Raw genomic sequence first — 24,731 nt, 5'->3', positions numbered from 1 at the left:
TTTCAGAAAGTGGTTGTTTTTCTGTTTCCAGAATTGCTGTTCTTCTTCTCTTCGATCTGCTGATGGATTTGCAGGTGTTTGCAATCTTTAGATAAGCTATCTAGCTGATCTCCGGCTAGCTGAAGTAGTCTCGGCCTGCTACTTCTCCGCCATCTTGACTCCTCCAAGCATGAGTTCTAAATTACACTCCATTCTCCACAGCCCCAAGAGACCCCAGTCACCCAACCATGGTCTGCACTCTTGATTCAAGTTTTTATTTAAAGAAATTCTATTGATAAGCTTTTGCTATTTCTGCCTCAGTCTTCTAGAAAATGTACAAAACAGAAAATCACATATCTTCAAAGCTCTGGGGCCTTAAGTGATGGAGATAAGCAATAATCTCTCTTGTTCCATTCTTAATCGGCTGAATTAATTTGAATACTCCTTTTCATTTGGGCATGATGGTCATGAGCATTGCAAGTGTAACCATCTTCAACCCTTCTTAATAGCATAATGTTTGGGATTTTTCAAAAGAGAAAAAACTTTGGTGGGCTTCTTTTACATCATTCATATTCAGCACCTATTCTGATTCTTCCTCCTTTCTTCTTGTCTTTTGGAAATATCAGTGTCCTCTCTTTTTAGTGAATTTAAAGTCACCAAAAAATGTTGCATCTAAGATAATCTTTATCCTCAAACACATTTATCAAAATGAATGTGCTAAAGAGTCAAAATTATACACAATAGAAAACATTAGCCCAGGGGGCATTTGGGTGGCTCAGTGGGTTAAAGCCTCTGCCTTTTGCTCAGGTCATGATCCCAGGGTCCTGGGATCAAGCCCCGCATCGGGCTCTCTGCTCATCAGGGAGCCTGCTTCCTCCACTCTGCCTGCCTCTCTGCCTACTTGTAATCTCTGTCTGTCAAATAAATAAATAAAATCTTTTTAAAAAAATTAGCTCAGAATACTTACTTCCTTTTCATTTTGTAGGTTCTTAGCTTAATAATTTTTGGTGTTTTCAGTTTATCACAGACCCTCAGCTTGAGCTCCATGTGGGCATATAAAAGACTGAACCTGAAAGTTCAGGTTAAAATTCTTATTTGGGAACCTACGTTAACTGGATTAACCATTGACATTGCTCAAGTAAATTGGGTAAATACCATTCTGCCCCACCTCTCTGCCCCAGTCCCAGACATTTCTGTCTCTGTGTCTTCCTTAGGCTCTTCATTTTCTCATGTGTGAATTAACTTGCATGTATCCAGGACAGAGAGGACAAGATGGAAAGGGAGAATATAGAAGTTCAGCCCAAGTTGCTGCTCTGTTCCTCTGTGTGTTGGTGGGCTTGGGGGTGGGGGTGGGGTGGGGGGTTCCTCATGATTTAATTTGTGAGAAAGAATGGGCAAACACTGAAAGGCAATGTCCTTTCAAAATGTTTGTGCTTCAGATAGCTTCCTGATTGTCAGCTGTAACTAGGGTAGAGGGATGGAAGAGCCCTTGGTGAGGGAGTCACAAACAGACCAGGCTCGGCCACTCACTGCTGACAAAAGCCAAAGGCAGAAAGAGGAGTAGCGGCGAAATAAGAAGGCATTTATTTCAGTGAGGCCAACACTGGGAGGACTGTAGACTAACATCTCAAGACCATCTCCAAAGTGCTGAAAACACATCCAGGTTTACATAAGGAAAACATGGAACAAAGGCTGGTGGTACGTGTAGGTGGAAAATAAAGGTCAGTTTGGTCATTGTCACGGGGTTGGTCATGGGGGTCTTCCTGGCTCAGGGAAGTCTTTACCACTTGAGGGAATAGTTTCAGTTCCCATAGAGGGGGCTTTACCCACAGGGTCTTTTGCCTGAGTTAAGAGATAAGCTAGAAAGAAGAAGTTAATCAATTAGGAAGTACAGACTGAGGTCAATATGGAGGAAACTGAGGTCTTCTTTTATATTTATATGTAAGAGATATGTGGAGTTACATGCAATATATATGGCTGTCTGGCATTTAATGGGGTAGATATGGCTATTTGGAATTTAATGGAGTATACATGGTATCTGGAATTTAATGGGGTGTAGGTGACTATCTGGAATTTAATTGCATATATTTGGCTATTTGGAGTTTAATGGGGTATACGTGGCTATCTGGAGTTTAATGGCATATATATGGCTGCCTGGGGTTTAATGGGTTATATGTGACCGTCTGGGGCTTTGTGGGGTATATGGTGGTGGGGTGTCAGGAGAAAGGAGAGAAAACAGATCTGGGGACTCAAAGCCTGCTGTAGGTGTAGGGGGAGAGGGAGAGGAGGGCAGGAATGTGCATAGACATGTGAACATGTGTCGGAATGAGGCAGGAGTATCCATGCCTGTGGCCAACTCAGTAGGGGGTCCTTGGGTGAACAAGACTTGATTAATGGAATTTTAATGCTAATTTAGTTTTTTGGCGCTCCAGTTGCCAAAGGCCTTGGTTGTTCTAATAGAAGCAAGTTTCCTTCTCTAAAAAAGAGAAAACGATGATTTTACAGATTCCAGCTGGTGTTTCTCAGGGTAGGAAGTCAAAAGCCAGGTGTGTGTGTCGGGGCAGGCTGCAGAGGGGGTTAACCTGCGCAGCGCAGCGCCGACATCTCAGTGCTGGGAGAGGCCTCTAGATGGTGCAGGTGAGTCCGCAGTGAGGGAAAGCCCCTCTTCAGGGACCCAGTTCGCACACTCGCAGACGGGACGGAGCAGTCAAGGAAGAGTTCCCGGACAGCCCTTTGGAGTAGAAGGAAAGTGGGGCCGGCCAAAGAGCAGTGCCTCGCCTCAGGCAGCTCTGCGGTCCTCCTGCGACGCTTGGCCACCTGCTGCTCAGAGCGCTGCCTGACGGCCATCTGGGAAACCTGGTGGCCCCACACAGGTTCTGCCTGCCTTTCTCCACAGACCGTCTTCTGCTGGGATTAGAAACTGACCCACCAGCAGGTCCAGGTAAGTCTCGGTCCTTCTCTTTGGGTTTCCTAAACTCTTTAGCTGTTGGAGACAGAGGTGTCATGGGCTGAGAAACGGCCTGAGTGCATTTTTGAAATGCACGTCATTTTTGGGTTGCGTTTGAACAAGCTTTACCAATTACTGTGCATCTGCACTACCAGTTCTAAGACCTGAGATTGTTCCTTTGTTTTCAGGAAAACATTAGAAACCCCACTTTGCTCCTGGTTGCACATTTGGTTAGTGAGTCGAATTCTCTGCGTGTTTAGCTGGCTTTAAGATTTTGGCTACCAAGTCCACAGGGGTCTCCGGAGAACATGAACAGTATGTTTCCGAGGTTTGCCCCGAGCCTTTCTCACGGGGAACACAGGCAGCTGCTGGGATTTAGCTGCATACCTGCGTCTCCCCTGAGTTACCTGCAGTGCGCTAAGAGACCTTCCCGGTGCAATTTTGTATCAAATCTGAGACCCAATGTCTCAGATGTCTCTGTTTGGGGTGCACAGTGGGAGATGTATGTATTTCTGATGACTGAGGCATTTATTTACGGTCAAGAGGCTCTCCTGGGTGCTCTGACACACCAAGGAGGAGTTTGGGTCCTACACAGGAGCCTGCTCTGATTCCCTGGCATCCTTTAGCAACCGCTCCTGAGCTGCGGGGGCGGGAGGGGTTAGGGCCGAGCAGAAGGGGATCACTGAGTGGGAGGGTGGCTGATGGCGATCCAAGAGGGACAGTTAAAACAATAAGTGATGGGATAGCAGAGCAGAAGCCCATCAGCAGGGGCATTCCAGAGTTGGTGGGACGCAGGGTACAAGAAGGCTGGCGGGAAGGACAGACAGCAGAGGTCCAGCTAGCCACTACTCTGTTCTGAGGTTGCATATCTGAGACACTCCCTAAGAATGAAACGGCAGCTAATTCAGAATATTAACAGGGTCAAAGACATAATGGACTAAGGAGAAAGGAATCAATTCATATAGCTAAATAGAGACTATTCCTTGCCTGACTTGGTGCTCTGACATTTCAAAGGTAAAGCCATTTAAAGTTACTTTTTGACAAAGCCCACCAAAAAGAGAGTTACTCATCCAAGTTGGGATGTTCCCATTTGGCCTGGTGATTGCCCATGTGTCCACTTCCCCAGTGGAGGAGAAGACTGGGGGCCCTGCTCTGGGCTGGGTCAGCTTTCTCCCCATCCTTCCATGAGCCAGGCTGTACACAGGAATATTAATTTGTGATGGCACAGTGGAAGGGTAATCCTGGAAGCACATGCCTTGGGGAGGAAAAAGTAAATAGAATCTCCCTGAAATGTTTGGTTTTCACTCTCTGGCCACTACTTGATTTCTAAAAGTAAACAGGATTTTCATTTTGTTGAAGATACATATTTGCAAAGCTCAGAAGTGTCTGTCTTAAGCATCAGCATGTCCCCATACCCAGCAGAGCACCTGCCACAGGAAGCAGCCCCATGTTGGCTCGAGGAAGTGAAGACAGACCTGGCCTTACCTCCTATTTCACACCTTACAAACCAGATTGACTCTTTTCACTGGGGAGCATCCTCTTATCAAAGCTCCTTAGATCCCAGAAGACCACAGTTAGAAGCCAGGTCATTCGAGTCTCCTCTCTGTGTCCGGCTGAGTAAGTATTGTGGTCTCTAAAAAAATGAAATTCATTCTCGAGGAATTGCCCAGGAGCCCAGCTGCAAAGACTCAAGCAGATCTGAAATTCAAACACAGGAGCTATAAACAGGATGGCATGTGTGAAGCCAGCCTGGTGCTTCCGTGGCTCAGCCTCTCCCATCGCCTTCCTTCCCCAGGCCTGCTGAACATCCTGCCTGCACGCCTCCCAGCAACTTTCCTCCAGGGCCTGGTTTGCCCAATTATCCCAGAGGACACCTGCCTACTCTCCTCTTTGATGCTGTGTGAGGCTCTGCCTAGGTGATTCCACACCCCCCCCCATAGTATCATTAATTAACTTACATTAAGCTCACTTAGCACATTAGGTCAATTAGGAAACTGAGGCCCCAGGCCTGTCTCAGAGAGGGCTGCCCATCCCAGCGGGTCACGCAATCCATCCTGAAGTCACGTACCAGGGAAGGACTTTGATGCAATCTCCAATTATTATTTGCCAAAAGAGTGAAGAAGGGACGATATGCTAATTTTCCATCGCTTCACTTCTGCCCTACATTTCTAGACCATTTGCAAAAGTGTTTCCATGCATTTCTTCCCTATTTTCCAAACAAGGAAATGGAGCCTTAGAAAAGTTAAGTAGCCTGCCCAACCGCATATGGTAGATAATGACTGTGATGCCAACACTAACCCAGGGCATAATGTTGTGTAACTTGTAATTTGGAGGGGCGGGACTAGAACCTCTGTCCCCTGAGTCTGTGGTGGACACACTTGCCTCTGTAAGGACATGTGGCAAAGGTTCTGGGACAACCTTCCCAGATAAAACCTGATAAAACTGAGGGTAGCAAGAGCAAACTTCTGCTCTTTTTGGAGCTCAGCCCTCACACCACACTGTTGGCTGGCCTCCCATCATTATCAGAGGCAGGACCAAGGAGGAAGTAGTCTAGGCTCCATTCTCTTGGGCTGTCCCCATGAAGGCTCAGTAGTAGAGGAGATCCTGGTGTGGGAAATACCAAGTTGCTCTTTGTATATAGTGCAAACAGTGTCGAATAAGGTGACTCCGTCCAGGAACTAAGAGAAATTGCAAATGGCTTTTAGGGTTCAGGCATCCCAATGATTTCTTGGCCTCTGTTAGTACAAATGAGACTGGACTCTAGTTTTTCACTGTTGTCTGTCGTGAGGTCATCAGAGAGAAGTGCCCAATGTGGGTAACCTGCATAATTAAAACCAAGGAAAAAACTTTGCCCTGGGTCTTAGCATCAGAGTGGGCCACTCATTTGCTGGTAAATAAGGGATCCTACAACCCAAGGTGTCTTCAGTCCTTCCATAGGACATAGTGGGCACTCAGCAAAAGTGCTGTTGACCTTTGAACAATGAAGGTTTGAATTGTGCAGGCCCACTTATATGCAGACTTTTCTTTTTTATAAATACAACACAGTATTTATACAGTAAGTGTGTTTTTTTCTTCCGTAGGATTTTCTTAATAATATTTCCTTTTCTCTAGCTTACTTTACTATAAGACTATGATGTATAATACATATAACATAAAAAATGTGCATTAATCAACTGTTTATGTTACTGGTAAAGCTTCTGGTCAACCATTAGTAGTTAATTTTTGGTGAGTTGAAAGTTCTCCATGGAATTTTGATGGCTCAAGGGTTGGCCTTCCTAACACCCACATTGTTCAAGGGTCAGCTGTATGTCCATGAATGAATGAATAAGATCCTTCCAAGAAAGGCCACCAGTTGCTCCAATCACACAATGGGGAGCAAGGGGTGCCTAACGTCAAAGTGTACCCCAAGTCAACAAGCAAACCATTACCAGTAGGCAGAGCTACCCTCTCTGGGTACAGAAATGCGTGTTATTTCTCAAAGGGTAGGGGCCCCAGGTGTCAAACACACTGTTTGGCTACAAGGTGAAACAGACACAAGCTGGCAAGGCTGGAGGACCTATCTCCAGGTTCTGCCCAGGCCTCCCCCAGAAAGGCCCAGGAGTCTGTATGCACAGTTTCCCACATAACCTGGAGGCCTTTGTTTTCCATTCTGACAAATCAAATCACTGTGCAAAGCAGATGGGTGGTAATGAGCTTTACATAGGGAAAGGCCCTTATGTTGATATCCACAGCTGTACCACCCACCAAGCCAGTTACTTCCCAAGATGGGAAATCAGACTGTGCTCTGCACGTGGTTGGAAGGTGCCCTGGTGTGTGAGTCCCTACAGAATCAGCAGACAGAGCCAGAACAGCCACAGTGGTGTTGTCATTACTCATAGTAGCAGGACCTAAGGTGCACCAAGCTTAGCTGTGGTGTTTCTAGATCCTTTAAGAATGACACTGTTAAATGATACCATCCAGTAGCTGTGTACAAGCAATTAAAAGGTGAGCCCAAATACTGAAATAAGATATTAGTCTCTTGAAAATAATAGGGAGATAATTCTGCCAACAACACGGTAATCCTGACAAAAGGTGCTTTCTTAGGAGATGAAGAAAGACATGCAGATCTAGACTACAGATGAGAAATGGCAGGCAGTGGGGCAGGGGGCAGTGTCAGAGTTTTGACAACTGTCAGACCATTACAAATCTTTTCTGTTGAAGTTTCCATCCTGCCATAGTTCTAGTTCCGTATTTCTTAAATGCCAGGCACAGAAGAGAGAAGAAGATAGAATTTCATGTTGGTTTTAATATATACATTCTTTCAGCGAATCTTTTCTGAGCACCTGCTTCATGGCAGGCACTTGATAGGTACACAGTGATGCAGTGTTACTGTGCCTGGGTGAGGACAGCAGATGTTCTGTTTTGTGGAACTTACATTCTAACGTGGAAAAAGAAGCCATAATACATTAATATGGATGGAGTTTTGGGTAAATCCAGGGCCATGAAGAAACAAGTAAACAGGGGAGCAGAGAGAAGGCCCTGGGGAAGGGGACCCCTTAACAAGATGTTATCTGGGTGAAACCCTAAGTGAAGTGAGGGAGAGAACCAAGGGGAGGCGCTGGGGATGAACTCAAGACGTGCCAGCACCAGCAGGAAGTCAATGTGATGACAGCAGAGGAAAAGGTGGGAAGAACAGGAGATGAGAGAAGAGAGCCAGGAGTCAGAGGATGTCAGGCTAGAGGCTGTGGTAAGAAGTCGGGGCTTTCACTGAGGGAGGTGGGAAGGCAAAGAAAACCATGTATTAATTCGGGCTGAAGTATTCACACCCCATGCCATTCGGGGACCATCAGTGCCCACAGCACCCTAGGTGGGACATTGTGAAACCCACGCCCACGTGCCATGAGTCTGGTCTCCAGCTGTGCTCTTCTCGAGAGGGCTGGTCTGGCTCATGTATAGACCGAGGTAGGACAGATCCCTTTCAACCCAACATCTGCTCCCTTTGCAATTAACAAAGGACAGAGGGGCCCTTCCTGAGAAATTTTTAAAGATACCAACTTGAAACACGTGCTTACTTTTCTTTACAATCTCAAACTCGAAAGAAAACACTGAACATGGGTGCCTGAGTGGCTCAGTGGGTTAAGCCGCTGCCTTCGGCTCAGGTCATGATCTCAGGGTCCTGGGATCGAGTCCCGCATCGGGCTCTCTGCTCAGCAGGGAGCCTGCTTCCCTCTCTCTCTCTCTCTCTCTGCCTGCCTCTCCATCTACTTGTGATCTCTCTCTCTCTCTCTCTCTGTCAAATAAATAAATAAATAATCTTTAAAAAAAATAAAAAGAAGAGGAAGAAGAAAAGAAAACACCGAAAAACACTGAACATTCCCATAGAGTCCCACATTGCCTCCTACCCTTTCGCACCCTCCCTGATCCTGGTGCAGCCAGCCCCAGGTCAGTTCCACTCACCCATTTCTCACTTGGAGAGATGAAGAGACACTTCCCAGCACTGGGAAAGATGGAGTTGGACGGGCAGAGCAGCTCTCATAGCGAAGCCCAGTGCCCTGACATCCAGTTAGGAAGCCTCCTCTCCCAGGATGCTGTGGAGGAACTAATTGAGAGATCAATTTCACAGCCAGTTTGGCATGCCAGAGCTATTCTTGTCCATTGCACACAGCCCTAGGAGTTGGGGAGAACCCTAGCTGCTCGGCCCCATGCAGCAGCAGGTGGCTCGCCAGCACCTGGCAAATTTGAGTTCCTTCCAAGTAATAGGGCTGTGGAGAAGGATGAGGGTGAGAGGTCAGCCTAGAGGAAAGAGATCGCATTGCAGGGAAGCCCAGAGCACTGAGGGCACATGCATGGGTCATGAGGGAAGAGGTCGGGGTGGCCTCAGGGGTGTGGCATTTGGCCAAGCTCCTGAAACTATGTACGGGGCAGGGGGTGGGGGGCCTAGACCGCAGAGGACGGTCGGATGGGATGCACACGTCTGCTGCTTTGGCTGATTTTGTTTACCCGGCAAATATGGTTTTATGGCTTAATATTTTGATTGAGGTTTTTTGTTCTTGCATAACAAATATTACCTCTGGCCCAGAAAAACTGTAATCCTTAAAAATCCTGGAATGCACCACACTTGCTTAAAAGCACCTCAGAGGACTTTCAAGGTTCATTTTCTTTAAGACTTAGTCCTTAATAACGGCTAGAAATGGCTGTTCCTAAACCCTCCTGTCCGTAATGAAGAAAATCCTTGAGAATGGACACTTTGGGGATGTGGCTGTTCGATGCTCCCCCCACCCCCCGCCGCCCCCACAGAAAGCCGGCATCTCTACAGAGGAGGGGCTGGGCAGCTGGCTGGGTGGCACTGGTACATGGTACAGGGCGAGTAGGCATGAGGGGATCTGCGGAGTGGTCTTCTGCTTGATGGATTCCTCCCTGGGTGATAAAGTCTTCAGTAAGTATCATTTAAGTTAGAAGACTTTAAAGCAATTCCGGCAGAACCCCTTTCAGGGTTTAGCTCATCCTTGCAGAGACTGGGGGAGAGAGACCCATCCACGCAGCAGACGTCTGATCTATCCCGGTGGCCTCTGGCAGAGACCAGCTCTGTTCCTACGACCACTGTGATGTGAGCAATTGCCTTGGTCCCCCTCCAGCACTCATTTAAGCAATTTCGCTCCTCATTTTATGGACAGAAGAAACCAAGACAGGGACATGCGAGTGACTTGGGACGCTTGGTTTTGAGTCAAGTCTGCAAACCAAGAGACCCAGTTTCCGCCACCATCGCTGCCAGTCGGTTTCCAACGTGAGTTTTCCACATGAAATTCATTATCCAAACAGACCACACACAGCTCTCTGACTTGACTTCTACAATTGGCGTGTGTGAGGGAAGAGGCGCTTCAGAATATTATTACCCTGATGATTATCACAGTTGTTGCTTTTGAAGGCAAATATTTATTTTGTGAAGATTGCAAAACTAAGAATAGTAGAATGTGGGGCTCCTCCTTATGTTTACAGAATAAACAGAACTGAGACACCGACAAATGCTATGTCCCCTGTTCTCGGAGGACCCAGCTATTTGCCTCCTGCTTATAAAAAAAATGAAATAAAAGCAGGGGCCTCTGGAAAAGCAGGTATCTGTCGGGCTGAGCATCCTTCTGCCCACCCCACGGGGCTTCAGTCAGGAGGATGCAGGCTCTCTGCAGGTGCAGTGGCTGATGGGTTTAGGGGACATCTGTCCTGTTCACCCCGGTGGCCTGAACAACACTTCTCCAGGGTCTCCCTGGAGGTTTTCCTTGTGAAATTAGAGCGGCCACTGCATTTGCCATAGAATACCAGGCTGCAGATTTTCCTAGAGTTTTTGTAAGAAGAGCTAAAAGAAATGGAAGACCTGGCCCCTGTTCTTAGGGCACACGGTACCGAAAGGAAGAAGTAGGACAAACAGCCTATTCACACAAACAGAAAGACAGATTGATGTAAGAAATAGAAAAAAAACAGCACTGACCACGCTGCCTTGCATCGTTCAGTGTAGGTCTCTGGTGTTGGGCTGCGTGCTGCTCTCTGAGGCAGGAGCACCGCGCCGTGGGGAGCATCCCAGAGCCTGGAGCACCGCGCCGTGGGGAGCATCCCAGAGCCTGTGGCACCGGGGATGTACCTGCCTCACACATCGTAGACACTCAGTTAATGTTGATATAAACCAGCCTTTATGAACACTTACTACTTTCACATTTGCATTTTATTTAATCTGTGTAACAATCCTGGAAGTTCGAAATTATCATCAAGGTGTCACAAATGTGTAGGAGAGGTGAGGTGACTTGCCCTGGAGCTCCCTCCTGGGAAGTGGCAGCATTTCAGCTGAGGTTCACAGACATCAACTTAGTGTCTTTTCCATGGGTTCCTTCAGAGATCAGGTCTGGGGTAGGTTGCTGCAAATTAGATTGAAATTTAACTTTATATCATAATCCTTTCAGGGGTGGGGCATGATTTTTCTTTGTCTAGATGTCTAGAACCCTAGACATCTCTGAGTTCCCCAGATCTCTTTTTTGGCAGGGGAGAGAGAGAGAGTGGTGGGGAGGGACAGAGAGAGAGAGAGAGAGAGAATCCCAAGCAGGCTTCACGCCTAGCATGGAGCCTGAGCCAGGGCTCGATCTCATGACCCTGAGATCATGACTTGAGTTGAAATCAAGAGTCAGTCACTCAGGGGGCGCCTGGGTGGCTCAGTGGATTAAGCCTCTGCCTTTGGCTCAGGTCATGATCTCAGGGTTCTGGGATTGAGCCCCACATCGGGCTCTCTGCTCAGCAGGGAGCCTGCTTTCCCCTCTCTCTCTGCCTCTCTGCCTACTTGTGGTCTCTGTCTGTCAAATAAATAAATAAAATCTTAAAAAAAAAAAAAAAGAGGGTCAGTCACTCAATGACTGAGCCACCCAGGTGCCCCTCCCCAAATCCTTTGCAGTAGCCCTGTGTATATGTTATTTAGGGCAGTAGGATGCTGGGAACTGAGCAGAAAACAGAACCTCTCTTTCCATCCCCCAAGAGCAAGAGTAAACAAGGCAGCCAATGTCCTCACAATGGCAATGTTAGAACTGCACAAGACCCAAGACAAGTCAGATCCACATCAACTTCAGAGGCCTTTCTTCCCTGATGTTGGGCTGGACATGTCCTGTTGGGGTCAGACAGCAGTGGGCACACCATGGGAGATGGACATAGCCACAGGAGGTGGCATGACTCAAGAAAGGATGCCGAGGCCAGGGGCTATGTGGAAGTGTGGGTCAGAGTGAGAGGGAGACATGGGCCCAAGTCCTGGCTTCTCCATGGGCTAATGATGAGATGGGACTGGTCGTCGGGGAACTATGGCCTACCGGTTACCCTGAGAAGGATAACAATACCCAGCTCATGCAATCTCTGTGCGGATTTAAGTGAGGTGAGGCAGGCAAAGCTCTGAGAACAGGACAGGACACCTGTTAAGTCCTGCCGATAGTCTGCATGCTCTCATGGGCTGAACTTAATACGTCAGCTAGACCTTGACTTTATTGGTCACTCACAGTGGTTTGGGGAAGGTCAAGGCCATCTGAGATGTCCATCTTTCCCTGGAATAATCTATCAGTTTGGCCAGGATCCAGAATAGCCCTGGGACCTGCAGCTTAGGTGCAGCTACACAGAGGACAGGGAAGAGTCTATGACCCCGTGGAGCATGGTATCTGGTTGGTCCCCCTGACGGCACTGGGGCCACTGCAGCCTCCCTGCTGCTCCTCACACATGCCACAAGGTGCTGCATTGCTGTTGCTTCTGCCCAGAATGTTCTTACCCAGGATCTTTGTGTCCTGTACATCCCCTTCCGGTCTCTGCTAACAAGGCACCTGATCCCAGAAACCCTCCCCAGCCCCACTCAGAATCAAAAAGTGGCTCCCACCTCCAAACTCCTGTTTCTTAGCGTTGGTCGCTAGAGGACTCCTTATACACACAGTGTAACCTAGGGATCATCATATGGATGTGAGCCTAGGACTTGGTGGGCAATCAAGTTTAGAGTCTCATTTAGAAACCCGCGTGGCTGCTGAGACCAGACAGGCGTGCCTGCCAACCTGGGGATGGGAATTTCCTCCCCGGCTCCTGACAGCCTCCCAAGGCAGGTTTCACTATGCCCGTCCCTGCTGCGGTTTCAGGATGGGACTCTCGGGAGACTTCCTGGGAGCCTCTCACTGCAGCTCCGTATGGAATCAGTGAAGCAAGTAGAGGAAAGGATGGACCAAGCGGAGGTGGAAGATCTACTAGGAGGCTTGGCCACTGTTGAGTTTCCTTCCCATGAGGAATTCCTAAAGCAGCGAGTGTCCCATGCCCCACCCACACCCCTGTCCCCACGCAACCTACAGTGGCTGGCGCAGCTCTGCACAGGGGTGGGCACGGTCACGCACACACAGAGCAGGCGTGGGGGGCGAGTTACCACACTCTGTTACAGGTTGGGGGGCTTCAGTCTCCTCCCCACCCCCACCCCCACCCCCGCCTGCCTCCCTAAGTGCGTAGTCAGGGGCCCATTAGGAAACACAGAAGGTCAAGGTGAAAACACTTCACTCAAGGGGCCAGTCATCCTCTGAGAGCCGTGCAGAAGGGTCGACAGCTTTGCCTCCCCGTACACCCCGAACTGTCCTTTCACCTGTTGGCAGCCACCGTCTGAAATCCGCCGGGGCCCTCCACCTGTCTTCAGTTCCTGCCCTAATGCCTGGGTGGCGTGGCGGCGTCCGGCCCTCGGCAGCCTGGTGGCGTGGCGGCGTCCGGCCCTCGGCAGCCTTGCTACTGGAACTCTCCCCATCTCCTGGGCCTTCTTTCCATCCTTTCCTTCTCTTGTTCCTCATTCATCCTGCTTTGGCTAAACAGCTCTACCGCAGTGTGCGGTCCCTGCATCCAAATGACCAGGTGGGCAGGCTTTACCATCTCTGCTCCCCAGTCCCTGGCACCGTCCTCAGCGGCTCCGGAGTTGCACGTGGGGCGTGTGTGTGTGTGTGCGCAGTGCATCAACCAGAAGAGCTCAGGATGAGGCCGGGACGGGGCTGGGGTTGTGGAGGAGTGAGGGGCAGAAGCAGCCTGGCGTTGGCACTGGCAAAGGAGCTTGTTGGAGGAGCCGAGGTCCCCCCTATGGAGGCAGCAAACCTGGCTCACAGTTTCTCCGACTGGATGATACCTTTACTTCCTGCACCTCTGGGGTCTAAGCTACAGTGAAGGGAGCTTAACTAACTGCAAGAAAGGTCTGTTCCTTAAGTGTGAGTTAAATACTTGAGAGGCATGACGAAGAAAGGCAGAGGGCGGGTGGGTGCGTAGGTAAGAGTGTGTCGGCTTCCTCGGGTGGTTTGGTGTCTGAGTTTCAGGTGAATCTCCTTTTCTACAACCCTGAACATCTTTCAATCTGGCACTTCTCTGGTTTCCAAGTAGACACCTGATCCCTCACTGGAAGTGGACCATCTGCTCCTTATGCACCACTCCCCTCCCCCAACTGAAAACTCTTGAGGGTTAATGGTTTCCTTTTGGAAAACTTTCAAATTGTATTCATCTGAGTTTACATTAGCTGCTCCCTTCTGTTCTGTGTGTGGAGTATTCTCCTGCTGGGTTTAATTTAACCAGATTCTCAGCTGTGCTAACAAATTCATTGATGCCCTCCTGCTTGCAGAATGGATTTTTCTGAGTCTTTTCTCTGGCTTTACTAATAGACTGTGTCCATACTGAACACGCCGTGTGGGGCATTGTTTGGTGCTCCTCTTGCTTCGAAACCCATTTCCTCTGACCATACTTCTCATCTCAGAGGCTAACAGGTTAGTTTTAATATATTAATGGTTAAAATTTTTATAATAATCACTGTTAAACACAAAGAAACAACACAAAAAATGTTCCTCTTAGTGGAGACAGCCTCAGCAACTCCTAGAGGGATCTGTGTGTTCCATAATCATGAAGACCCCCTGGGGGCCTACTTTTTAGAAATACATTGTGAAAGTCTGAGTCTTGAAAAAATATTTTAAACATGCCGATTGGTAAAGACACCCAGAACTTGCCAATTTTAATTTTTTAAAAATTTTTTTCAATTTCAATATTTTTGGTGAATTTTTCTTAAATGAACTTCTTGCATTTTATTTGACTTGAGAAGAGGCCTGTCCACCTAACAAGATGGTGGTTATTGGGAGCCAGAGAAAGAGATACAATGGGGTGTTCTAGGCCCACGGGGTATACTTTATCCCTTGAAACACTATTCCTGTACTTTGCCTGAGTCCTTTTGTACTTCAAAGACCAAAGATGGGTTTCTAAAAGAGATTCTGGGTGAAGGCAGCACCCCAGCAGGCATGCCCCACGCAGGTCCAGAGCTGGCCGTCTTCGGGCCCTGGCACTTCCCTGTGTGGACGCCCTTTATCAAAAGGAAGATTGCCTGCAGCCCAGTTCTGTTGGAGGAGGTTGGTTGGAGGTCTTCTATTGGAAAGAGACTCCTTGAGGGATCTCGTCCATTTCCATTGATGCCATGAGTCCTGTCTATGAGTAAGAATATGCATGTGCTATAGGACTCCAGTCCATCCTACAGTATCATGTCTTGGATTTAGCGAGGGCTCAGTGATTAGTTTGTGTGTATGAATAAGAGACTGAGTGAGAAAAGAAAACACAAATGATGATTTTTCCCTCTCAGCAGTTGTGCTAAGGCCCAGAAAAGCCTACTGGCCTTTCACAGATACTGAAGCCCCCTGAAGCTGCCACAGTGGGCTCTGAAGTCTTATGTTAATTAGAGTCTTGCTGGCTTTTTCAGCAATGAAAACAACAAAGACTCAATGAGAAAGTGCCTTGAAGTCAAGGAAGCAGGTATTAGGACAGGGGACTTGCAGGCATGCTGGGTCCTTCAATAACACCTGGAATCACTTTTTACTTAAAGACTACTCAGAGAGGGCAAGATCCTCAAAGAGCCAATGGCAAGAGGCCATGGACCTCTGAGGGCAGCACTAATGAGCTGTGAAGGCAGAGCTCATGGTAAGCAGTCCAGGATCTGGAAACATGCAGGGGCCAGCCACTGGCAGGCTGCCAGCATCGTCAGGGCACAATCACTGACTTGCTGTCACAACACCGTCACCTGCGTAGTGGAAAGCTGGTTCTTTCCTGCCTTGGGAGGTAACGGGCACCCTCAGATATCTCCCCACTTTGCCCCACACCCAGACCCACATTTCTAAGGCCATTTGCAAGTGGTATCAGAATTCCTTAGAGAGAGAGGGCTCATCACAGGGTTGCGGCAGGGAAATAAAGAAAAGCCTGCAGCATCCTCTAGTGCCAGAAAGCAGAGAAGGGCAAAAAACAAACAAAAATAAAAACAAAAACAAAAAACATGGGGTTAAGTCTGAGAGACATAGGAATCAAGTGAAAGAGCTCCCAGTCACCAGAGCCGGAATAATGGCGCAATAAGGTACTATTGGATTATAATCCAAAATTTGATGTACATATCCCTGCATCCAAAATTAATAATCATAAATGATTGCATGAATAGAGGACAAGATACAAATCACCGGTGCAGAAGACTGAAATAGATTATGTGGACACACCCGTCTCAAGGAGGTGGAGCATAACTCCCCAGCCCTTAAGAGTAGCAGCTCACAGTCATCACTAAGAGGGTACAAAGGACAGTACAGGATGGAGAAACGTAACTGGAGAGTGGGAGGGCCTGGCACGTGCTCCAGGTCAGTATCAGCAGTGACACAGGAGGCTGACAGGATGTGCATCTGACAGGACATGATGAAAAGGGTGCTTTACCCCTGTGGTCTCCCTCCCCCAAGCCCATAAACCCAGCCTGACCATAAGAAAAACCGAATGAACCCCTCAGTTGAGGGATTTTCTGCAAAACACCTTGACACTGTCCTCGACCAGACTGTCAAGGTCATCAAAGCAAAGAGAGTCTGAGAAAACTGTCATAGCTGGAGACGATGTGGAGATAAAATGTGCTGGAATATGCTGTCCGGGATGGCATCCTGGACAGAAAAAAACATGACGGGAAAACTAGAGACAGCTGAATAAAGTATGGATGTTAGCTACGTATCATGGACTAGTCAGGCCCATCTCTGGGTTCAGACCCAGAGCCCACCTTGCCCCTCTGGCTTTGGGAACATTCCAGCTCCTGGGATCCTGGCCCAGGGTACTGCCCCATCTCATGCCCCCTGAACACTGCCTGAGCCCTGTAGGCAGTGTCCTTGCACTTAGGTGTGGACTCAGAGGAAAAGCAAATTCAAGGACAGGTTCTGGTTCTCCAAGCCAGCTGTAAAGGCAGTCAGTCCTTGGGCAGGAGGCTACCAATGGCTGCCTGCAAGGTCTAGGGGACAACTGAGTTCCTGCCTCCAAGGGCTGCTGCAGCTCCAGCAGACTCCTGCAGGCTGCACGTGTTCTGTGCCTGCCCCAATGCAGGTGGTGACACGAGCTAGAATTCCACCTTTGCCACTTACATTAAATTCCTTCTCCTCTATGAATCTGTCAGTGAGATGAGAATAATGTCTACTTTCCATGGTTTAAGAATTGAAATAATGCTTATAAAGAGGGTACCTCTGATTCTAACCGATAATCCACCATCAATATGTGGCACCTGGTTGTTTCTTTTTTAAGGATCTTATTTGTTAATTTGAGAGAGAGAAAAAAAAAGAGAGAGAGAGAGCACAAGCAGGGGAACGGGCAGAGGGAGAAGCAGACTCCCCGCTGAGCAGGTAGCTGTACTCCGGTTGTGATCCCAGGACCCCGAGGTCACGACCTGAACTGAAGGCAGGTGCTTACCTGACTGAGCCACCCAGGCACGCCTGGCATCTTTCATTTTTCTTATTCCTATTTGGAGAATAAATGGACGGAAAGGGCTAAGGTCTCCTAGAAGCGGAATGTGGAGCCTTTTGTGAACAAAGCTGAGGCTTATAGGTCCATACTTCGTTGATGATGGGTAAGGACTTTGTGCTGAACATATCCTGGGGAGCTGATCTTAAACCCCAGGAAAAGTTATTAAGTTATTTTCATAAAAGCAGTGGCCAGTGGGGTGTCCAAAAGAGCCCTGTGTTAAGGGGCCTTTGAGAATCCTCATGTTTTTCTTACCAGGAGATGGAAAGCCAAGCTTGTGGCCAGATGCCAGGCACTTCGCTGCGTTCGGAGTCTATGGTGAACAAGTTATGAGTGCAGTCTGGGCTCCCCGACTGGCTCTCTGGAAAATGCATTCCTCGTTTCTTCCCTCCCAGAGAAAGCTAGTACGTTGGCAGGTAGAGGAGGAAAGGCAAGTGGTTCCCAGAGCCACTGCTTGTGGGCTGTGACTGTTCTAGCACAAAGTAGAGAGTCAGGGGCTTTGCTCAGTGCCAGGTTTCGGGCCCAAGATGTCCTTGGGCACCAGAAGTCTCTGGGCATACCCACCTGTGCTACTGCTGGGACAGCTGGCCAGCTGCTGTTCACACCCCACTGCCCTCCTCCTCTGGCCACCGCTGGGAGGAGCCATCCCACTTCCAGTGGCCTATTTTCACGCAGGGCAGGTACGTAGCATTATGAATACCTCATGAAGGCCCTCCTAGGAAATGTGAAAGCCCAGCTTAGAAAGTTCATGAAGGCACAGAGAGAATCTCGCTAGCCAGGGGAGGTGGTGGAGAATGGGAGCAGGAAGAGGTATAGAGCCAGCAGCAGCAGGCAGCCTGGTGGCCACCACCTTTTCTCATACCCTTTCTGAGTCTCAGCATCTAGTTTCTGGGCCACCGGCCATTGGGTGGCCATGAACAGATCAGCTGGGTGTTGTTTGTTTGCTTTTCAAATTAGCCAGACAAATTCCCACTCCGGTGCAATCACAGCCATGGCTGGGAGACAGGCAAAGTAGGGGAAAATCCTTCCACCCTGCTCAGACGCTGGTCCTGCCAACACTTGGCAGGCAGGGCAGACATCCCGCTCCGAACCTAGGTTGCATCTCTGTTCTCCGACGCTGCTGGCACCTGCCCCAGCCCTGCCCCCAGCACTCCCGCAGCCTGGCAGGGCAAGAAGGGGCAGTGGCTCGGAGGTTGCCACCGAGCCAGCCAGAAGGGCAGGGCAGATGCCTGAAGGGCTTCCAGAAAGGAGTGGGAACCATAGCACGATTGCGTGGGCTGGGGCTGGGCGACCACACTGTGCCGGGCCTTGCCTTTCTCTGAGTTTAGATTTCAATGTCATTGTCTGCTTTAAACCAAAGCTTCTAAAGAACTGGGGTCAGCTTGTCTATTTAAGTTTTGTAGAATAGAGCCTGATGCCACACGATGTCTCTCCAGGGCGCAGCCCACAGAACGGACTCACAGGAAGACCCCAACACTTAGCAACTTCAGACCACAGGCCTTTGCCATCTCACGCCATTCTGGAGGGTCAGGCTCAGGTGTGGCTCAGAGTCTCACGAGGTTGCAGTCGTCTGGGCCACACCGCCTGAAGACTTGATGGAGGCTGGGGAGCCATGTCTACAGAGGCTGGCCAGCATGGCTGCTAGCTGGAGCCTCTCCATGGGCTGCTCCACGGGTTGCTTGAGCATCCCCACAACATGGCAGCCACACCGTCCAAGACAGAGCAAGCAGGAAGCTGCAGTGCCTTTTATGACCCAGTCTCTGAGGCAGCACAGAGCAACTTCTGCTTTTTCGGGTGGTTGCAGGTGACTCACTAAGATCAGCCCGTAGTCATGGGGGAGGACATAGGCTTCTGAAGGCAGGGTCAGAGTTTGTGTACACATTTGCAACCAGCACACCTGATTTCTAACACTAGCTTGTCCCTGACTACTATGTGACCTTGGCCAAATCACTTCAAATCTGGAGGCTTCAGTTTCTTCTATAAAATCAGAGAGCTGACTAGGTGCCTCAGAGCCTCCCCTTGGCCCTCATGCCCCATTGTTCATTCATTCTATGTATTTGTTAACTAAACATTTACCCAGTTCTTCCTCTGTGTCTAGCTCTCTTTGCAATTCCCATCCTCATGCTAGAATAGCTGGAGAACTTCTAAAAAATGCTGGTGCCTAGAACCCACCCAAAAAACCCAGCTTTAATTTTTCCGGAGTGGAGCCCAGATCTCTCCCAAGGATGCCATTGTCCAGGAAGGATTGAGAACTGTTGTTCTAGACTCATAACTTTTAACATCATGAATCACCTGGGGATCTGGTTAAAATGCAGATTTTGATACTGTGGGTCTGGAGTGAGGCCTCATATTCTGCATTTCTAACAAATTTGTAGGTAACACAGTACATTCCAAGGACTATGCTTTGAATAGCAAGTTTGCAGTTGCTGGGGAAAGGTGAAGAAGTGCAAGGATAGTTCCCATCCCAAAGAGCAAAGAATCTAGCTCGAGGGGAAGACATAGCATGACAATGTAAACAGCACCCCAAGACCTCAATACCCCATATCTGGTCCAGATAGGATGTACCAGGAATTGTGTTTGAGGTGGTGAAGAGCATCCCAGGTGACCTGTTGACTCCTGCCTGGACTGTCACGGACATGACATCGTTCTCAACACCCCCCCAACCCCCGTTCCTCCATCAGCAACACGGAAGGTGGACAGAAAGCCCAGGTCCTTCTGTAAGCTACGAAAGTCTTTCACAAGTTAGTTTAAGTGAACGGTAGTTCTTTCCACAGGGAAAGGAAAAAATTAGCAAATCAATTATTTGTATTTGTTCAGTCTTGTAGTGTATTCCCAAGACAATTTTATTGTTTAGTAAGCCTGCTTTTATTGGCGCCACTAACAAATTAAAATGAGTTTTCTGAACTTATGTTAATGGCATGAAATTCTAGGTTTATGGAAATTCTAGTAAAATTACTTTTCATGAAAGCTGCAAGTAACCATTGTCCTAGTTTTTCTTCTTTCTCTATCATGGCTTTTCTATCTGGTCTGCTGGGTTGTCTCCTGGTGCTCTGCATAGGAAGAAACTGAAAGATTCTCAGAACCTCAGTTCTTAGCAGAAGACCTGCTCCTCCTTGGTTACTCTCTTCCCTCAGAACTAGTCCTGACTCGGGTTCACTGCTGTGTGTGAGCTGACCACACTCACTCAGGCCCCGGCGTGGCTCCTGAGGGCCGGTCCAGCCGTGTCCACGTGGTGCCATGCTCTCTGTCAGACCGCATGACATCTGGAATGACCTCGGGCCCTCCTAAGCCCCGCAAACAGACTCCTAGTTGAACTCTGTCTTCCAGGTTCTCTTCCATTAACAGACTCATTGTCCTGAAACAGTTCCTTTGCCCTGTTCCTGATTACACACACTCCTGGCTCCTCACATCCCAACGAAGTACTTCTCAGATTTTTTTTAAGTGCAGTATAGTTGACATTCAGTGTCATATTGGTTTCGGGTGTGCAACGTGGTGATCCAACATTTCTACTCATTATGCAGTGCTCTCCTCAGTAAGAGTAGCTACTGTCCATCACCTTGCAACATTATTACAATATTACTGACTACACCCCCTGAGCTGGACTTTTCACCTCCTTGACTTACTGATTTTATATCTGGAGGTTTCTATCAGTGCTTCTCAGATCCTGAGGTGCACCACCTGGGGACTCAGTGGAGGTGGGGACTGAGCTTGCAGTGCTGACCGGCTCCCTGCTGCTCCCCATGCTGGGGCTGGGTCTGAGCCGCAAGCTCCCCCAGGGTGCACTCCCGAGGGTGGACCATCCAGGGTTCACCACCCTCTGGCCGAATCCCGCCCATCCCACAGGGAAGCACAGGGCTCTGCACATCGCCCTGAAGCCCAGGATCCACTTTGTCCCGAGCCTTTGCACCGCTGTCCCCTCCATGAGCAGCTCTCCCGCTTTGTTCCTCCCATGTTTAAATCTGTGTCATCTCTGTGACCCGCGTCAAATGCTCACATCCCCTTGAAGCCTCCCTGGCTGTCGTTTCTTTTACCCTCTTGGCTCCCTCACAACTTGTTCTTGGCTGTTCTTTTCCTCTTAATCACACTCTGCCAGGCATTGTTATTTCAGATTTTTACATGTTTCTGACTGTCTTTCTAACTGGATGGTGAAGCCCCAGGGACTGGGACTTACTCATCTTTCACTTCTTTGTATTTCTTTCAGCACGGAAATGGTGTTGTGCATTTATTGGGCACTTAATAGATTTCTTTAAATGACTCAAGGTAAAATTCCTGCACTTAGTCAAAAATTAGTCTGAGAAATGGAATAAACAGCTAAATTGAAACAGAATCACCCTACTTTATAGCCGTCCCTGAATTGTGTAGTTGTCTGTGGACATTCCCCTACTGGATCCCCAGAGTGTGACCCGCCTATTGTCGGAGGCCTAGCAGGGTTCCTGGCCCGGCAAACATTTGGCAAATGGAGGGTTCTTGAGTTTGCTGACTCTTCTCTTCTTGCTGGAGGTTTAAGTCAATTTGTCTTCTGCTGTCACATTTATGAGTCGTACAAATCAATAGCAGCAAAAACAAGTCCAAGAGGAAAATGGGTAATTTCAAAAGAGATCTTAGAAAGACAGAATCTGTCTATCTTTTTAAAAGGTGGGGGAAGGGGTGCCTGGGTGGCTCTGTTGTTAAGTGTCTGCTCAGATCATGATCCCAGTGTCCTGGGTTCAAGCCCCATATTGGGCTCCTGGCTCAATAGGAAGCCTGCTTCTCCCTCTCCCACTCCCCCTGCTTATGTTCCCTCTCTTGCTGTCTCTCTCTGTCAAATAAATAAATGAAATCTTTAAAAAAAAAATGTTAGTGGAGGTACCTTGGGACCCAGACATAGAGAAGAACAGAAGTAAAGGAAGGGCGTAGGGCAAGTCAAGTTCAACCTCGCACATTCTCTTTGGCACGTCAAACCAGAGGGGACGTTGTCCTTTAGGCTCGTTTCTCAAAACCAGTGCCAGATAACTGAGAGGAAGAGAAGCCCTAAGAGCAGATGTGTGTTCTTCATTGGGTCTTGTGGAATCTCATTGTGAAGGAGCTAAAACCGGGGCTTTTACACAGAAACAGCATGTGTCAGGGACTTCTGCTCATTAGTGACGGGGTCCGGGAGGTAACAAAGCCGCTTCCAGAAGCATCTGAGGAGCTGGATGTTTAGAGGCATTTTTTTAAAAAGATTTTATTTATTCATTTGCCAGAGAGAGATCACAAGCAGGCAGAGAGAGAGGGGGAAGCAGGCTCCCTGCTGAGCAGAGAGCCCGATGTGGGGCTCGATCCCAGGACCCTGAGATCATGACCCAAGCCAAAGGCAGAGGCTTTAACCTACTGAGCCACCCAGGCGCCCCTTTTAGAGGCATTTTTAAGAAGAATGTTGAGGTAACAAAACTGCTTAGGGTTCTACAGAGCAATGAAACTGTAATCTTTGGGGTTACCTTTTCTACGAGGCCCAAATCTGCAAGCTGACATGTAACTTCACAGTGCTGTGGCCTCCAGACAGTGGCTAGCAAAGCCCCCACCGGGTACCCTCACCTGGAGAGTGACGTCATCGTGGGCGGTCCTAGGTCATGATGGCCTGCACCGCCCTTCCAGGTTGCTTTATTTGCAAGTGTTGGTTCTTTGATCAGGCTCAAGCTTTAGGCCAGGGTGACCCAGAGGGATAAAGGGAATAAGCCCCAAGAAGAAAAGAAATTACCTTGGCTATTACCAGGGGACTATGGATAGTCAGGCCTCCCTGGGGCCAGAATGCAGCCCATGGTGCTGCTCTCCAAAAGCTCCTCCCTCCAGCCTGCCCTCCAAGGAGCGGGTGGGGGGGGGGGCGCTGGGCACAACCCAGCGGGCTGGTGACACGAAGGTCCTTCCTGCATCTTCTGCTTCAGCTCCCCAGGAGCCACAAGGGCAGCTCAGAAAAACCTGCCAGTTACTAACATGGAAAGCTACAACCCTGGTTTTCAAAGTTTAACAACCATAGGAGTTTTGCACCATTAGCAAATAAATAATTGCTTTTTTTTTCATCTTAACCTCATGCTTTTACTTTCTGTATCTCTACATACAATGTACATAGTATCTTAGTTTAATAAGATATCCCATATAGAGGATGCTTACTCCATCCAGATGCCAAAAAAGCTTGGAGACCTGTGTGCAAAGCCATTCCTCCTCAGGTAGTTCAGCATTTCTGAATCACCTGGAATCTTGTTGAAATGCAGATTTTAGGAGCGCCTGGGTGGTCCAGATGGTTGGGCATCTGCCTTCGGCTCAGGTCCCGATCTCCAGGTCCTGGGATCGAGCCCCAGGTCAGGCTTCCAGCTGAGTGAGGAGTCTGCTTCTTCCTCCTCCCTCTGCCTCTCCCCCTGCTTATGCTCCCTTTGTCTCTCTCTTTCAAATGAATAAATAAAAACAACCAAAAAAATTTTTTTTAAATTTTTTTAAAACGCATATTTTAATTCTTATAGGTCTAGGAGGGCAGAAACTCTCCGCACTTCTCATGAGCTCCCAGGTGATGCTGATGTAGCTGGTCTACAGGCCACACTTTGAGGAGACAGCATGTTCTGGCTCCTAATCCATAGAAAGTTGCTGATTCAGTGTCCCCCCACAGGGGCGGTGTGCACCCAGACACCAGAGCAGAATGAAGTGCTCCCCAGCCCACCTGCTTTCAAGAGATGGGAACAGTGGCTGCGCTAGGGTTACCAAGCATGGGGCAATATTCCTAATCTATCACTCGCTGGTTATCATCACCTTAAATAAGTTATTTAGCCTCTCTGAGCCCCAGTTTCCTCCTCTGCAAAGTGAGATCAATAACAGCACCTCCCTCAGGTTGTTCTGTGAAAATCCAATGATACGGTTTCCGGGGTGTGCAGGGTACGGGCTTCCGGGATGCAGGATTCTGTTTTGAACCCAGGACAGCAGGATGCTTGGTCACATAGTCAGTGCTCAGCAGCGCATCTGTATGCTGTCTCCGTCGTCCAGGCTCCGCGGCTCCATTCTTGGGTGTTGCAGTCATGGGAGAGAGCACAGGCTCTGCTCCTGCCAGAACACTGGCTGTTCTCAAAGCTGGGGCTGCTGGGCCAGGGGGCTCCATCACCCAGAGCTCTCTCTGACACATTTTAGGCTTTCTAATCTCTAGGGGTTTCCACAGTCTGTCCCTGAAGTTGCTGCTCTCGGTAACATTGTGACACCAGGAGAAATTTATCTTAATTGGCTCTTATTTTCCTTTTTTAAAAAATCCACACATGAAGCCCTCAAACAAACAGAAATCCATGGTCTACTTTTATTTGATAGATGGTATTATCTGGAGCTCTGAGGGAGAAGAGGAAAGAAAATTATTTATGAAGTAAAAGTGAACCAATTAAAAGATCAAGCTCAGGTGCCTCGTTAGTGCAGTAGGTAGCGCGTCAGTCTCATAAAAGATCAAGCTCATCTTAACTTTTTCTACAGAGACCCACTTCTCCATGTACGGAGAGCACTCAGTTCTCTTCAAGTTTTATAGCCACCTCATTTGGGCAGAAAAATC

General features: G+C 48.6%; 1 protein-coding gene across 1 annotated transcript in view; it reads left to right on the top strand.

Moving 5' to 3' along the window:
- Positions 1-2,586: 2,586 nt before the first annotated feature.
- EDAR (ectodysplasin A receptor) overlaps positions 2,587-24,731 on the top strand; it is a 90,806-nt gene continuing 68,661 nt past the window's right edge. Inside the window, exon 1 of the mRNA XM_082744250.1 lies at positions 2,587-2,920. The gene's annotated coding sequence lies outside the window, so the exon portion shown is untranslated. The remainder of the gene's footprint in view (positions 2,921-24,731) is intronic.

The sequence above is a fragment of the Mustela nivalis genome (genome assembly GCF_964662115.1).
Source record: "Mustela nivalis genome assembly, chromosome: 8".
Taxonomy (NCBI): domain Eukaryota; kingdom Metazoa; phylum Chordata; class Mammalia; order Carnivora; family Mustelidae; genus Mustela; species Mustela nivalis.
This window is presented reverse-complemented; position numbering and strand designations above follow the sequence as displayed.